Raw genomic sequence first — 14,145 nt, 5'->3', positions numbered from 1 at the left:
AGACCACAACAGCTGCCTCCAGCACGTTCTGCCAAGTAGCTTCTGGGACGGACCTCGTGGTTCTAATCCTAGGTCCACGGTGGCTAGCTGTGTGACCTTAGGCAAGTCGCAGAACTGATCTGTGCCCCTTTCCCATTTGCAAAAACAGGGAGAGTAAAAATGCCAGCCCTACAGGAGTGTTGTAAGGATTAAATGAGGTTAAGTCTGCTGAGGTCTTGCCACAGTGTCTAGAACAGATTGCGCACTTGGGAACACAGTGTTCAACGTTGTAATTATTGTGATTATTAGTATTAGTATCACTGCTACTCTCCTCCCAATGTGGCTATGGAGAAAACAGCCTAGGAAACTGACCTCTCTGATCGTTTAGGACCTAGGAAATAGACATGAGATCCATAGGAAGTGAGAGGGTGAGCCAAAAACATGGGGGCGACATCATTTCTCAGGGTCAACAGGACACATTTGGCAAAAGCAAGACAGCAGATGTCTCAGGCCGGACAGATTTTAGTTCAAAATCCGGCTTCAGCCCTTACTCTGTGACATTGGGCGTGTTGTGTAACATCTCTGAGCTTCTGAATGTTCCCTCCCAGATTAGGGTGAAAAATCCGTAACACACTCCCGGCAGGTTTATTCCTGTAGATCAAATAATGCAGGAGCACACACCAAAAGGGATTTGCAGGCTGCCTGACACTTAGTTGGTCCCAGCAAAAATGGGGTCCTTTTTCTGTTCCCAGGATGAGACTCTGCAGCTGTCGGGTTAAATATCAGGGTTCTGAATACAACCCCCAAAATAATAAGAAAAGTCTTCCCCACTTCCCATACCATCCTCTCTCCTCCTGTCTGAATTCTAAACAAGATCCAGAGAATAGTGATCCCTGACCCTCTGTTGCCCTTTCGCTGTGGGAGGCCTGAGATCCAAGTCCAGTTTCTCCCATGACTGTGCCATATGGGGCACGTTTCTTCCATTCTTTGGGCTTCAGTATCCTCATTTAGAAACGAGGGATAATAACCCACAGCACCTAGTTTGCTGATTTAGTTCTTTGGGTTCGATTAGGGATTAGATATAGAAGGGCCTTCATTTAACACTTGGCAAGTGAGGGTAGGTGCCCCACACGTTGTATATATCATGTCATTTGATCCTCCCAGTAATTCTCTATCCCCAGTATCTCAGCCTGAAACTAAGGCTCAGAGAGCTCACGCCACTGACCCAACGTCACACAGCTACCCTTCCTGGCTTAGACAGCAGTCACCAGACTCATACTTTCGGTCAGTCCCCTAGAGAAAAGGGCTTGGTCATGAGCTCAGAGCACCGCCTGCAGTGTCAGAGCCATCCCCGGCTCTCAGGGACCCCCTCCCAACACACACCAGTGTGAGGCCCCCCTTTCTTCCAGGCGTCTGTGCCCACAGTTCATTTTCAGAAGTCTGGTGTAGGCCAGTTGCACAAGGAGGTTCCTGGCAGGCCCCACAGTCTCTGTTACTAGAGATTGAATTCCCAGTGAAAGAGGCTCATTGTGTGTCCTCGGAATGAATACCCCATTTAGACAAAGAATTCCACTGGTTTTTCACAGAGAAAGAAGACAGCCCCAGAGAAAAGAGAGAACAATGCAAATCATTCAGCAGATTTTCACTTAAGCATCAAAGCTGGGTGACCAACCAGGCTAAGGGCCACCGCATGGATTGGGCTGAGGCCACACCACTGTGCAAGCCTCCTCCTTATCTGAGGCTCTAGGCCCAGCCCCTTTGTGGCCACCTTGGCCAACTACCTTTTGGCCCCTCGTGAAGAAATCAAGAATGGATTGACTCAAGAGCCTGCCATTTGGGTTCAGGGGAAATACCTCCTAGGACTAGATCGTCTACACGACACTGGTTCTCGGATGTAGCTGCACATTGAAGTCACCCGGAGAAGTCTGACAGCTACTTGAACTTGGTTCCACTGCCAAGGATATTGATTTCTTTGGTATGAGACATGGCTTGGACATTGGGAATTTTTCAACACTCTCCATACGATTTTCTTTTTTTTTTTTTTTAGGATTTTATTTATTTATTTATCTGACAGACAGAGATCACAGGTAGGCAGAGAGGCAGGTAGAGAGAGAGGAAGGGAATCAGGCTCCCTGCTGAGCAGAGCCCCCCCCCCCATGTGGGGCTTGATTCCAAGACCCTGGGATCATGATCTGAGCTGAAGGCAGAGGCTTTTACCCAGTGAGCCACTCAGGGGCCCCTCCCCATATGATTTTAAGATTCGGTCAAGATTGAGAACCAGGGAGCCCCAGGGGCAGAAACTGCTGTCCACAGCTATACCCAGAGCTGAGCACAGGGCCTGCTGGACGCTTGGCACCCAGCAAATGTTTGTGGGACGAATGGGTGAGTGCTGCTCTGAGACATTCAGGAGAAACCACAGAGCCCCGGCTTTGGGAACAGCACCTTTGTCAATCACACTATCATAATCTATTGGGATTTGGAACAAGGTTGCTTTTTTTTTTTTTTTTAAGTTGTCTGCACAAAACACGTAACAAAAAACACTTGCACACATACCACACACAAAACCCATAAAATCTCTGAGATTCTTTCCAGCTCCAAAGCACACTAATTCCAAGACCATAAATCCCCTCTTGCCCTTTGAGAGCAATAATGTTTTTTGGTTAAATTATCAGGGCAGTAAAGATGTGGGAAGGGCCCCTCTGAAGGCCACTCTGCATCCCACCTGCTCAAGCCAAGGACTTAGCTTAGTCAGGCAGCCCCTCCTGGTCTCTCACACCCAGCCCTCCTCAGCCCTCCATGTCCTCGGGATTCCATTCTCCTTCTTCTATCACTCTGCACTCATTCCCTCGGTGAACCCAACCACTCCCAAAGTTCAGACTCTTATTTATAAGTTGGCAACTTGGCATCAGTACCTCTGGCCTTGCCCTTCCATTCCAAGCTCCAAACTCAGTCTTCCAAATGCCTACTGGGGATCTCCACCTTCATTTCCCTTAGGCACCTCAAATTCAACCTGTCCCAGAAATGAACTCATTGCCTTCCCCACCCAAACCTGCTCCTCCTCCTGCCTTCCCTATCTTGATGAACAGCATCACATATCCACCCAGTTGCCCAAACCAGGAAGTTCTGGAATCATCTTCGACCTCTCCCCTGCCTCCCACCCCACCCTGTACGTTTTTAATCTCTGAAAAAGCCACGGACTTGGTCCTCCTTTTTCTTCCTCTGATTTCTCGATCTTCCATGCCACCGCCACGGTGTCTTTCTAAAACTGAAGGTGTCGCTCGGAATAAAGTTCTGGCTCCTGAGCAAGGTGGGGAAGAGTGGGAGCTCACGCCAGGGCACGAGCCACTTCCCGCTCCCTTCAGCTGTGCTCTGTCCCCTCCCTCTCACCCCCACATCCTGACCACGCTGGCTGGCCTGAGACTCTGCTTAGTAATAACATATCTGCCATTGACTATGCCTCTCCTGCGTCCTGACCTGAGGCCTGAACCTGGGATCTTACCCCTCCTCGCTTTGCTCTTTCACTCAAATGCCCTGCCCCTCCCTACATTCTTCAAGGCTCGGATAGCCCCGGCTTCCAAAGCTTTGCCTCACTCGTTACAATAAAGCAGGCTTGGTCAAGGCGCCGCTTAAATAGGAAATACCAAACACTAGGTCGGATTTCTTCTATGCCAAGCAATTTTTTAAGTGCCTTAACCTATGTTAACTAATGTAGTTCTCACAACAGGTCAGTGAGACAGGGACTATAATTATCCCCACTTTACAAATGGGTAAACTGAGGTACAGAGAGGCGAGGCCCAGACGCTGGGACTTGAACTCGTTCAGACGATGCTCGTCATCGCTGCCTTCGAAGAACCTATATCTGGACATCCATTTTACCTGCTCCAAGAACACAGTTGCCGCGTTTGTTAGTTGAGGACTCTCCTTCAAACAAAACCCTACTCCCAGCCTGTTGCATAGAAAATAGGAAAAAGAAGATGGCAACAGAGAGAATGCAGCTCCCTGCTCCTCATTCTCAATATTACACATTCAGCAATATTCAAGAGGATGCCAAGGAACCCCCAGGGCTCCAAAGAGATGAGTTAAAAAGGCAATGTCCTAAGGTATCTTCCATTTACCGTTCTGTTGTTTATCGCCAAGATGCCCTTGATATCCAAAAGTGCTTACTAGATGACAGGATCTTCTCTAGACCCATAACATAGTTTCCGTCTTACACTGTCCAAACGGCATCCTAATGACTGAGTAGCCCCCACGCTGCTTCCCAGGGACTGAAACTTACTCCATGAAAAGCGCAATAGGCTTTAAAGCTTTGTTTTTTCAAGCAGAGTATTCAGTATTATTTAACCTTTCAGTGACTCAGGCCCTTCCTTGTGAAGGTCACCCGAGAGACTATGTAGAAATATCCTGTGCTCTGGAAAGCTCTTTCCCTGTGCTCGGCACCCAGCTGTGTGTTTTGCATTATTTTTTATCCCCATCAGTATCATTTCTATGTTCCGTATCCTTAGCTCTAACAGCATCTCCCCACGCCTTCTAATCTGTTCTTTCCAATGGCTACAGATTTTCTAAAAATTGAAGTTTTTATAATCGTGCTTCAAGTAGACACATATACCTAGGGGGGAAAAAAAAACAGGGACAGAGAGAAGTGCACCTCTTAGTAAAATGAATGTCCTTTTGTACAATGACTGCAACTTTTCTAGGGAGATCTTAGGACATCTTTTCCCATCCTCTTCATTCATTTAACATTTATTAAGGACATAATAGATTAAAAAAAAAAAGCTAGGTGCTGAGGACATAAAGATAGACAAAGCCAAATTCCTATCTTCAAGGATTTGCCAGTCTAAAAAGAGAGACCAGTAAATAGAAATAATGGTACTGCCATGGTGTCAGCACTGTGACAAGAGTATCTAAAAAGAAAACAAAAACAAAACACTTAACTCTGCCTTGGGGATTGGCAGCAACCAAGGAAGTCTTCCTGGAGGAGGCAGCATGTGACCCAATTCCTGAAGTATCTATTAATAAGAGGTCAGTCTGTTCCCCCACCACCAAAGACAAAGAAGATAGACTGGGGAAAGAACATTCTGGCCAAATACAAATATCAGGAAAAATGAGATTGTCTAATGAGTCTTCAAACTCCCAACAGTTCAGTCAAGCTGTGGAATGTGTGCTTGTAAAAAGGAATAGGAATGGCAGGCCACGGAATGAGAAAAGAAAACTCAAAGAGTAGGTTCCTCCTATATGTTAAATTCCTGAAGGAAAGAAAACACAAACTTTCCAGGGCAGACGAATCCTATCACACCCGTATGTTTTCAATGAGCCAAATCAGCTTGCTACAGAGGAAAGAGAAATACTAACTAACATGGCTGGATTCCCATTTGCCAGACACGGCTGGAGTCCTTTACAGGGAGAATCCCACTGAAGTGTCCCACCAACTCGATGAGGTGGGGAAGGAATATCACAAGTTGGGTTGAGGAAACCCAGGCAGGCAGGGATGCAGGAACTTCCCAGGGACCAAGAATAAAAGCAGCAGTCTGACTACTGGGAGGGAAGACTTAATGTCTGGGTTTCTTTGGAATTGAAGCTGGCGAGGGGATGAGGTCCCCCAAGTGCTGAAGAAGGAAAGGAGATGGGGAAGAAGAGAGAGAACAGAGAAAGAGCAAGAGCTTTGAGCGAGTGAGAGAGGAAGAGAGAGGAGTGAAGGGCAGGGCATGAGGAGGAAGCAGGCATGGCCATCATCTCCAGTGGGAGAGCCCCTGAGCTGAGGTCTAGGGCCAGAGGCCCTCGGGACCAAGCCAAAGAGAGCAGTTAGAGCCTGGATCCCATGGACGGGCACCAGGGCACTTGCCACACAGGTGAGTCCAGAGCAGGGGGTGTGGGACCCAAACAGGGACATGCCTTCCACCTAAGGATGCAGCAGGGAGAGTTCTAGTGAGCAGCCTCTGCAGATCCCTCATTTTCCAGCAGATGGGACGGAAGGGCTAAGTGATTTGTCCACAGGCACTCAATTCGAGTGTGTGCTTATTGTGTCTTTGCCTACAATCACACATCTGGTAAGGTAAGAGGCAGGACTACAATCCAGGTCTCCTGGAATCCAAACTTTTGTCACTCTCTCTCCTTTACTACCCAGTTAGCTGCTAAGCCAAATTGTAGAGACTTAGAAGACTACTAGGCTCACTTGGAAAAAAGCCTTAGGGTCTCAGCAGCAGGAACGAGGTGGGTGAGAAGGTATGGCTAGGGTGGGGAACCTTGCCAGGCTCCCGAGGAACAGGCATTTGTCTGTGGGTTACATCGGTGACATCCAGGAGGTATTCCCATATTCTTTCTCACTCTTTTCCTGAACAATCTGAACTAAAATTGACTTAACAAGGGGCAGAGAAATATCCAGGGAAAAAAATGAAGTGGAGAAAGCCTGGAAGCTGGAAGAGAACCTTTGGTGCATATATTTCAGGATATTTAGTCAATGAATGAATAGCTCCTGGGGTGTCCTGAAAATGTTCTATGTGCTGCACTCGATGCAGTCGCCATGCTGATGAGAGTCAGAAGCAGCTTCTCATATTGCCTTGCTGGCTGTTATAATTTGGTTGATACTGTCCCCTCCCATTCCCCTGATTTCACATCTCCTATTTCGGGGACCCTGTGGACCTTCCCATGAGCCCACAGCTAAAGGTTCCTGGGCCAGCAAGGGGGCCTCCAGACTCTCCAAAATGAGTTCTTATTGGTCAGGGCTTGTGCAATATTATTTGTTAAATATTTTGAATATCCCCCTTACTTACCAAAAGGTCCACAGTTCAGCTTGACTAAGTGATGCAAAATTAATACTGTACTATATTATTTTCCAACCACCCCAGCACAATATCTATCAGGAATCCACTAAGGGTTAAGTCCTGTTCCAAGCACCAAAAAATAACAGAGACTAAAACCTGATGTGGGTCTGTGCACGGTTCGTGGAGCTTCTAGTCCAGTGGGGGACGTTCTGAACTCAACCTTGCACCATCATCAAACAAGACAATCTGTTAGAGACTATACTGCCTCATATAGTCGTTCTCAAGAAGGGGTGCTGCCGTCCCCCTACGGAGCTTTTGGAAACTGGGGTGCAGGGGCATTTTCAATTGTAATAACTGGAAGAGGTGACTGGCTTTTAGTGGGAAATGGAGAGTCCAGCAAAAATAAGAATAATACCCAAAGTGGTAATAGCGCTCAGATTTGATAAAGAATTATAAGCAATCAACATTGAACTCCTGTCATCAGACAGAATGGTCTGCATGTTGAACCACAGCCTGCCCGAATTGTTGCTGTTCTCTATGCCCCACATGGGGCTCAAACCCATGACCCCAAGATCAAGAGTTGCGTGTGCCCCTGACTGAGCCAGCCAGCCTCCCCAGCCGGCCAGAGTTTTATATGATGTTGATCATTGACTATTTGGGCAGAATGAATTTAAGGGAGAAAGTTTTGTTTACAGAATCCTACTCTACAGTCAAAGCACTACATATAACAAATGCTCCTCCATCTAGGGTCAGGCAAAGGGTTCTACATTCTGAACACCATACATGCTAAATATATATAAATATTTACTGAACACGATACTACCGCTAGCCAAAGACTAGATTATGAATACTGAACTTCACCCCAGCACGTAAAGAGTTAAGTCCCTTGCTTGTTCCTGTATTTAAAAAAAAAAAAAAAAAAAAAATGAAGCAAGTGAAGTGTGCCTCCTAATCCTCGGGGTTTCATTCCTTACCAGCCAGAAAGCATTGTCTGAACCCACACACTTTTCACTGAAGGTTCCTTTATGGTTCCTGTTTCAGAAACAGCAGAATCAGTATTATTTTCCCCCTCGGCTCTCCTTTAAAGTAAAGCAGGTATCTCTTGTCCCTGACCACAGGGCTGGGAGCTGGCAAAGTAAATTCTAGTGAAGAAATAAACAGTGTAGAATGCTAATCCATCCTTCAGCCAAAACTGCAAAATATTTTCCTGGCCTTAATCCCAATTCCCGCAACACAATGATGGGAGCTGTCGCTTGTATACAGCAGACACCTAGGAAGCAGGCAGGGAAGAGATTTTGAGCAAATGATGAGAAATGAGTCAATGATGAGAAAGCCCAGCGGATCACAACAAGGTCTGGACATTGTCTCAAGTCACCAAGAAGTCAATTCCATGTGAGGCTCAGAGGCTGGAAACTAAAACTCTTCCCTGTTCTCTATTTGATATTCAACTGATTTGTACTGATTAATAATGGTCACGATAGCAAGACTGAGCTTTTACGTGCCCCGCGCTGTACAAAGTGCTATAGCCAGCAATGTTGAGGAGTAGGACTCATCATTATCCTTGCTGTCCAGAGAAGGAGAGTAAGCCAGGGAGAAGTTGAGCTAGAAGTCCCAAAGGTCACAGAGTCAGAAGGGGCCAGAGTGGGTCTCTGGTCTCTGGAGTTCAGCTGCCCGGCTCTCCAGAAGGGAGGAGGGGGAATTCACTGGCTGAAGCCCTGAGGGTTACAACATAGACCACCGGGCAGTCATGAGAGGCTCTCCCAAAAAATGGGAGTCGGAGAAGGTGTTCTGAATCCTGGATCATCACCACCAGACACTTACTGTGCCAAAAACTTCATTAACGAAGCCTGTATAACGAGTCTTGGAAACTCTAAGGCTGTAGAAACTAGACGGGCCTGAGTGAGAAAGGAGGGTCACGGAGGGGTTCCCAGATAAGGCAGCATTTGACAGTCTTGAAGGAGATGGGGATTTAGAAAGAGAGGACAGGCATGTAGGGAAGAACGCATCACCACTTCCTGCTAGAAATGAAGAAGAACAAACTGCTTCGAAGGAAGAATGTGATCCTTCTGGCAACTCATTCCTGCTGTTAAGACCCAGAGGCCAGGTCTAAACCTACGAAGAGTAATCAGCACAGCCTGGAACCACATTTCTGGACAAATTCTTTAGAAGGCACTCCCAGGGTGATAGGGCAGAGCCTGGGGCTGGCCGCCATGATGACAGGAGTTTTGCTGGTGCCAAGAACCCAAGGGACAAGAGTGGGTGTGAACAGGTGCTCGATCAAAAGAGGATACACCTCTGCCCCTTTGCATTTAGGGGATTATACAACAGAAGCATATACCTCTCTCCAGAGGTTCAGCTTTCATGGGATCCTTTAATCGCTCCAAATTGGCACTGAGTCCCCATGTATTCAACTCATGTGTATTCTAGAGTTTCTCACACAACTGCCCTGAAAGTCCCCAGGCAAACCTGGGGCTCTGTTCAGGATGAGTCACTCAGGAGCTCCAAGGGGTTTGCCTAGGTTGAACCAGTCCTGCCCTCAGCAGGGAATGCTGAGATCAGTTGTAGATTATTCTTGAGTCGGGATAGCCTGGGAAACGTCGGGGTCATGAAGGCAAGAAGGCGGAAATATCTAAACAAGGGTGCCTAGATCATCAAAGGGCTGGCTTTGGGGATGTGCTCATTAATAGTAATTGATGGATAAGGCTCCTCGAGGATATTCTTAGGGAAGGAGGATTAGCAATAGCCTTGTGCTTTTTATAGCACTAAATAGTTCTTGAAAACTAGGTTTATAGACTCTGTGCTGCCAAGAAGATTGGCACACATTCATATCCATCATGAATCTTCTGATGCAGGTGACAGAAACCCAACTTGAAGTAGTTTTTAATGAAGGGGGGAAGGAGATCATTGACATTTCTAACTGAAAACTCTGAAGGGGACTTCAGGCATGGCTGGATCATGTAGCTCAAACAGTCATCAGGATTTGGTCTCTCTGTGTCAGCTCTGTTTCCCTACATATGGGTCTCACTCTTGAGCAGTTTCCTACCCCATCATGGACCCTCAGCAGCAGTTCCAGGCTTACAAATCCATAAGAAAAAGAAATTATTTTCAATAGCTCCAAGAAAGATCCTGACATTAAGTGTCTTCACAGACTGGTGGCTGATTTCCAAAAAGTCTCATAGGGTCACTTTGACTGGTCATGGTTCCACCAAGACTGGAAAGGAGAGAGCGAGACCCCAGTTCTCAATGGCAGAAAGTCAATGTTACCATAAGAAGTTACCATAAGAGGAGCACCTGGGCTGGGATCTCTGGACAGCCATCTCTAGACAGTATGGTCTTCAGATGACTCGTATGCGCATTCAAGTTTAAGAAGCCCTGCACTACACTATATTAGGCTCACTACTTATTTGATACTTTGCTTTCCAAAGTTCCTAATATGTACAACAATCAAAGAGTCAATACATCATTTATATGGAATACATAGTGAGTAGGAAAACATAGGATGTTTTCTAAATGATGTCCCATTTTCATTTGTCTGTTCACCCAGTAAACATTCACAGAATGTCTGTCGAGGGCAAGGCAGTCCCAGGCAACAGGAAGAGAGTGGTAAATAAGACAACATGGGCCCTAGTTTTGTAAAGCTCAACCCAGCAGGGAAACATTTCCATAAAATCATTGCAGCTAGGAAGACTGTAATGACAAAGATAATCTGGGAACCTGAAATGGGGGGGTGGTGCTCACCCAGTCTAGAGCTCAGGGAGGACCTGAAGGAGGAGTGGGAGTTACCTGCTCACCTGTCACTTTCTCGTTAAAATGTACAACAACCACTTCTACCTCCCACACACACACACAAGTTCCTCTGTCAAATAAATAATATCTTAAAAATAAAAAGAAAGAAAGAAATGCAGCCACAGTGTTCTCCTCATTCCCTTAAGCCTCCTGGAATGGAATTGATCAATGTAAGTGTAACTTAAGTTCTATCTGCTTAGAAGTTCTTGTGCATGATCAAGCGAAGGTCAACAGACTGAAATCTGGACATTAGGGCTTCTTGTGATCCCTTTGGATGAGGAAAACAACTCAGTCAGCACTGAGGTAGACACATGAAGGGCACTAGACATTAAGCTTGAGTGGAAATGCCAAGCAGTTCTAGCTCCCTGACACCTCCAGAGAAAAGGGATGCCTCTCCAGAGACATTCTGAGGGACCCAAAGGTCTCTCAACTCAGACCCCTAGAAGCCTCCATTCAATGTGAGAAGTAAGGACCCTGCCTTCCTAAAACCTCTGAAATTCTTCACAGGACTGGTCTTATTCTCCACAGAGGAGTTGGGTCCAAAAAGAAAGACACAAATACCTGTCAAAGCATGATGAGGACATGTGAGGGAAAGTCACAGACAGACACCAATCCCAGCGTGAAATTGCAGGGGAGGCTTGTTCTGTCCTCTGTGATCCACCAGGCTGTGACAGACCACCATCACTGCCATGACCACGTTCATCACCCTCACCATCATCACCACCCTAACAACCTTCACCACCCTGACAACCTTCACCACCATCACCACCGTCACCACCATTACCACCATCACCACCTTCACCATCATCACTACCATCACCACCATCACCTTCACCACCATCACCACCATCACCATCATCACCATGACCACCTTCACCAAAATGACCACTTTCACCACCATTACCACCATGAGCAACATTACAACTGTCACCACCATGATCACATTCACCACCATCACCACCATCACCATGACCACCTTCACCACAATGACCACCTTCACCACCATTACCACTATGAGCAACATTACCACTGTCACCACCATGATCACATTCACCACCATCACCACCATCACCACCGTCACCACCATGACCACCATGACCACCATTACCACTGTCACCACCATCACCACCATGACCACCTTCACCACCCTCTTGGAAGTTCACACCCAGGAGCTGCTTCCCCAGGGGAAAGTTCAGCCCCTAAAAACATGACTATGTCAGGATTCTCCCAGACACATGTGATCAACACCAACACAAATTACTGTAAGTAGAAAAACAAACAAACTTAAAGTTTGATGAATACATGGATTCAGGAATGCTGGATCCTGGGCCACAAACACTATCTCACTGTCTTCAGATCTCTCTCTTTCTCTCTCTCTCACTCACTCCATCCATCCAACTCTACCATTTTCCAACTCTCAGATTTACTTCCATTTGCACAGGAGCCTGCATCCCTCATCCCAAGACAGCTTCTTCCATGCAGTCAGTAAACACAGCCCCAAGATGCACCAGATTCGTTGTCCTTAGAACATGACCTGCATGTTCCCCATGCCAGAAGAACAGAAATTCTCCCTCTCTCAGTGTCCAGTCCTATCAATGGGAACTCTGATTGGCCCTGTCTGGGGCACTTGCCACCTCCTGTACTCATTACGAGGCCATCTGGCCAGTCCAAGGAGGGACAGAGCCATGACTAGAGCTGGGGAGGGGTGACTTTTCAAAAGGAAAACTGGAATGGTCATTATCAAAAGGAATGCAAAAATAACAGGAATCCTCCCCATTCCCCAATGGCTCCTTGCTCGTGGGCCAGAAGGCAAGTACCTCAGAGCTCAGCCTCCGTTCTTACTGGGAGCAAGATTTCATTGCAAATGACAGTCCCATGAATCCCACCTCCTACACTTTCTCAATGCCCACAGTCTGTGCAGCCCTTCAGCCCTGATCCGAGTCCCCCCGCCCCTGGGAGGCCTTGCCTGATTCCCCCACGCCCAGGACCTTCATCTTACCCACAGTTATCCAGCACCTACTATACTGAGAACTGTGCTAAGCACTTTGTCGTATTATCTCATCTAATCCCCACATCTCTGTGAGATAAGCATCGGCCCTGTATTAGTTTGCTAGAGTTGCCATAACAAGGTGCCGCAGATTGGGTGGCTTAAATGACAGAAATTTATTATCTTATGGCTCTGGAGGCTAGAAGTTTGAAATCAAGATGTTGAAATGCTTAGCGAGAATCTGTTCTAACTTCTGGTAGCCCCGGGCCTCCCTTGGCTTGTAGGTGGCATTCTCCTTGTGTCTTCAGATCCTCTTCCCTCTGTATGTGTGTCTCAGTCTAAACATACACTTAATTTTTTTTGAAGATTTTATTTATTTATTTGTCAGAAAGAGGGAAAGAGGGAGAAAGCACAAGCAGGGGGAGCACCAGGCAGAGGGAGAAGCAGGCTCCTCGCTGAGCAAGGAGCCCAGTGAATGACATGATTCCAGGACCCTGAGACCATGACCTCAGTCAAAGGCAGACACTTAACTGACCCAGCCACTCAGGCCTCCCTAAACTTACCCTTTTTATAAGGACACTGGTCATATTGGATTAGGACCCAGCCCAATGATGTCATCTTTAGTTGATCATCAACAAATGCCTTATATCCAAATAGAGTCACATTCACAGGTACTGGGGGCTAGGACTTCAACATCTTGTGGAGGAACACAATTCGACTGATTAACTGCCCGTCCCCTCCCCCCATTTTTTTTTTTTTTACAGGAGAAAACTGAACCTGAGGGAATTTATATAATTTGCCAGAGTCACACAGCTTGTAAACTGCCTGAATGCAAAGGCCTGGAATCTTAACAACTTCATTTCGTCCCCATTCTTCTTCTTCTCCAGAAATCCCATCTCTCTTTGGGACACTCAACACTGTTTACCTTGTGACTATTCTAAGGATTTGTATGTAACTTTGCACCACTCTTCTAGACTCTAAGCTTCTTAAAAGCAGGGGTTTATCATATTAATTTCTGTTTTCCCAGCCCACCTAGCAAGGGTTCAGTCAATATCTCTCAGATAAATAGAAGTGAACACCAAGGTCAGGGGCAAAAGGAGACTACCATTCTTCATAGATTATTTTATGTATGGACCAGATCAGGCTTACGTTGGAGAGTTCATAAAAATCGTTCATCGGCCCCCTGGTTTAATTTGTTCATTCTTTCAAAAAACATTTCATGAGTCCTTCCTATGCTTAGAGTACAGTACTGGGCACCAAGGAAGCAGAAGTCAGATCCCCTAGTCCCTTGGAGCCTCTAACCTGGTATACGAGACGGATGAGTCAATACCTCGTTGTAATACACTGTCTCAGAGTCAAGGGTGTTGGTATCAGGAGTTTGTAGAAAAGTAATGAAGACAGTCCAGTTAGGACTTGCCCAACTTCTGTAGCTGGAGAAAAGACCCTATAAACCAGGGACCATCTTTAATCTAAGCAAAGAAACTTCCCCACTCCTGCGGCACCAGACAGCCAGACTAAAGGAGAACGGAGAGGAAAGTCTACCCTGGAGCTTGGTCTAAACCAGGAAGCCTTAGAAAAACCTCACATGGGTACCGAATCCCAGCAGACCTGGGTTCAAATCCAGGCCCTGCTACT

This window comes from Neovison vison, chromosome 7 (assembly GCF_020171115.1).
Source record: "Neovison vison isolate M4711 chromosome 7, ASM_NN_V1, whole genome shotgun sequence".
NCBI classification, from domain to species: Eukaryota; Metazoa; Chordata; class Mammalia; order Carnivora; family Mustelidae; genus Neogale; species Neogale vison.
Note: the sequence above shows the minus strand (reverse complement) of the source record.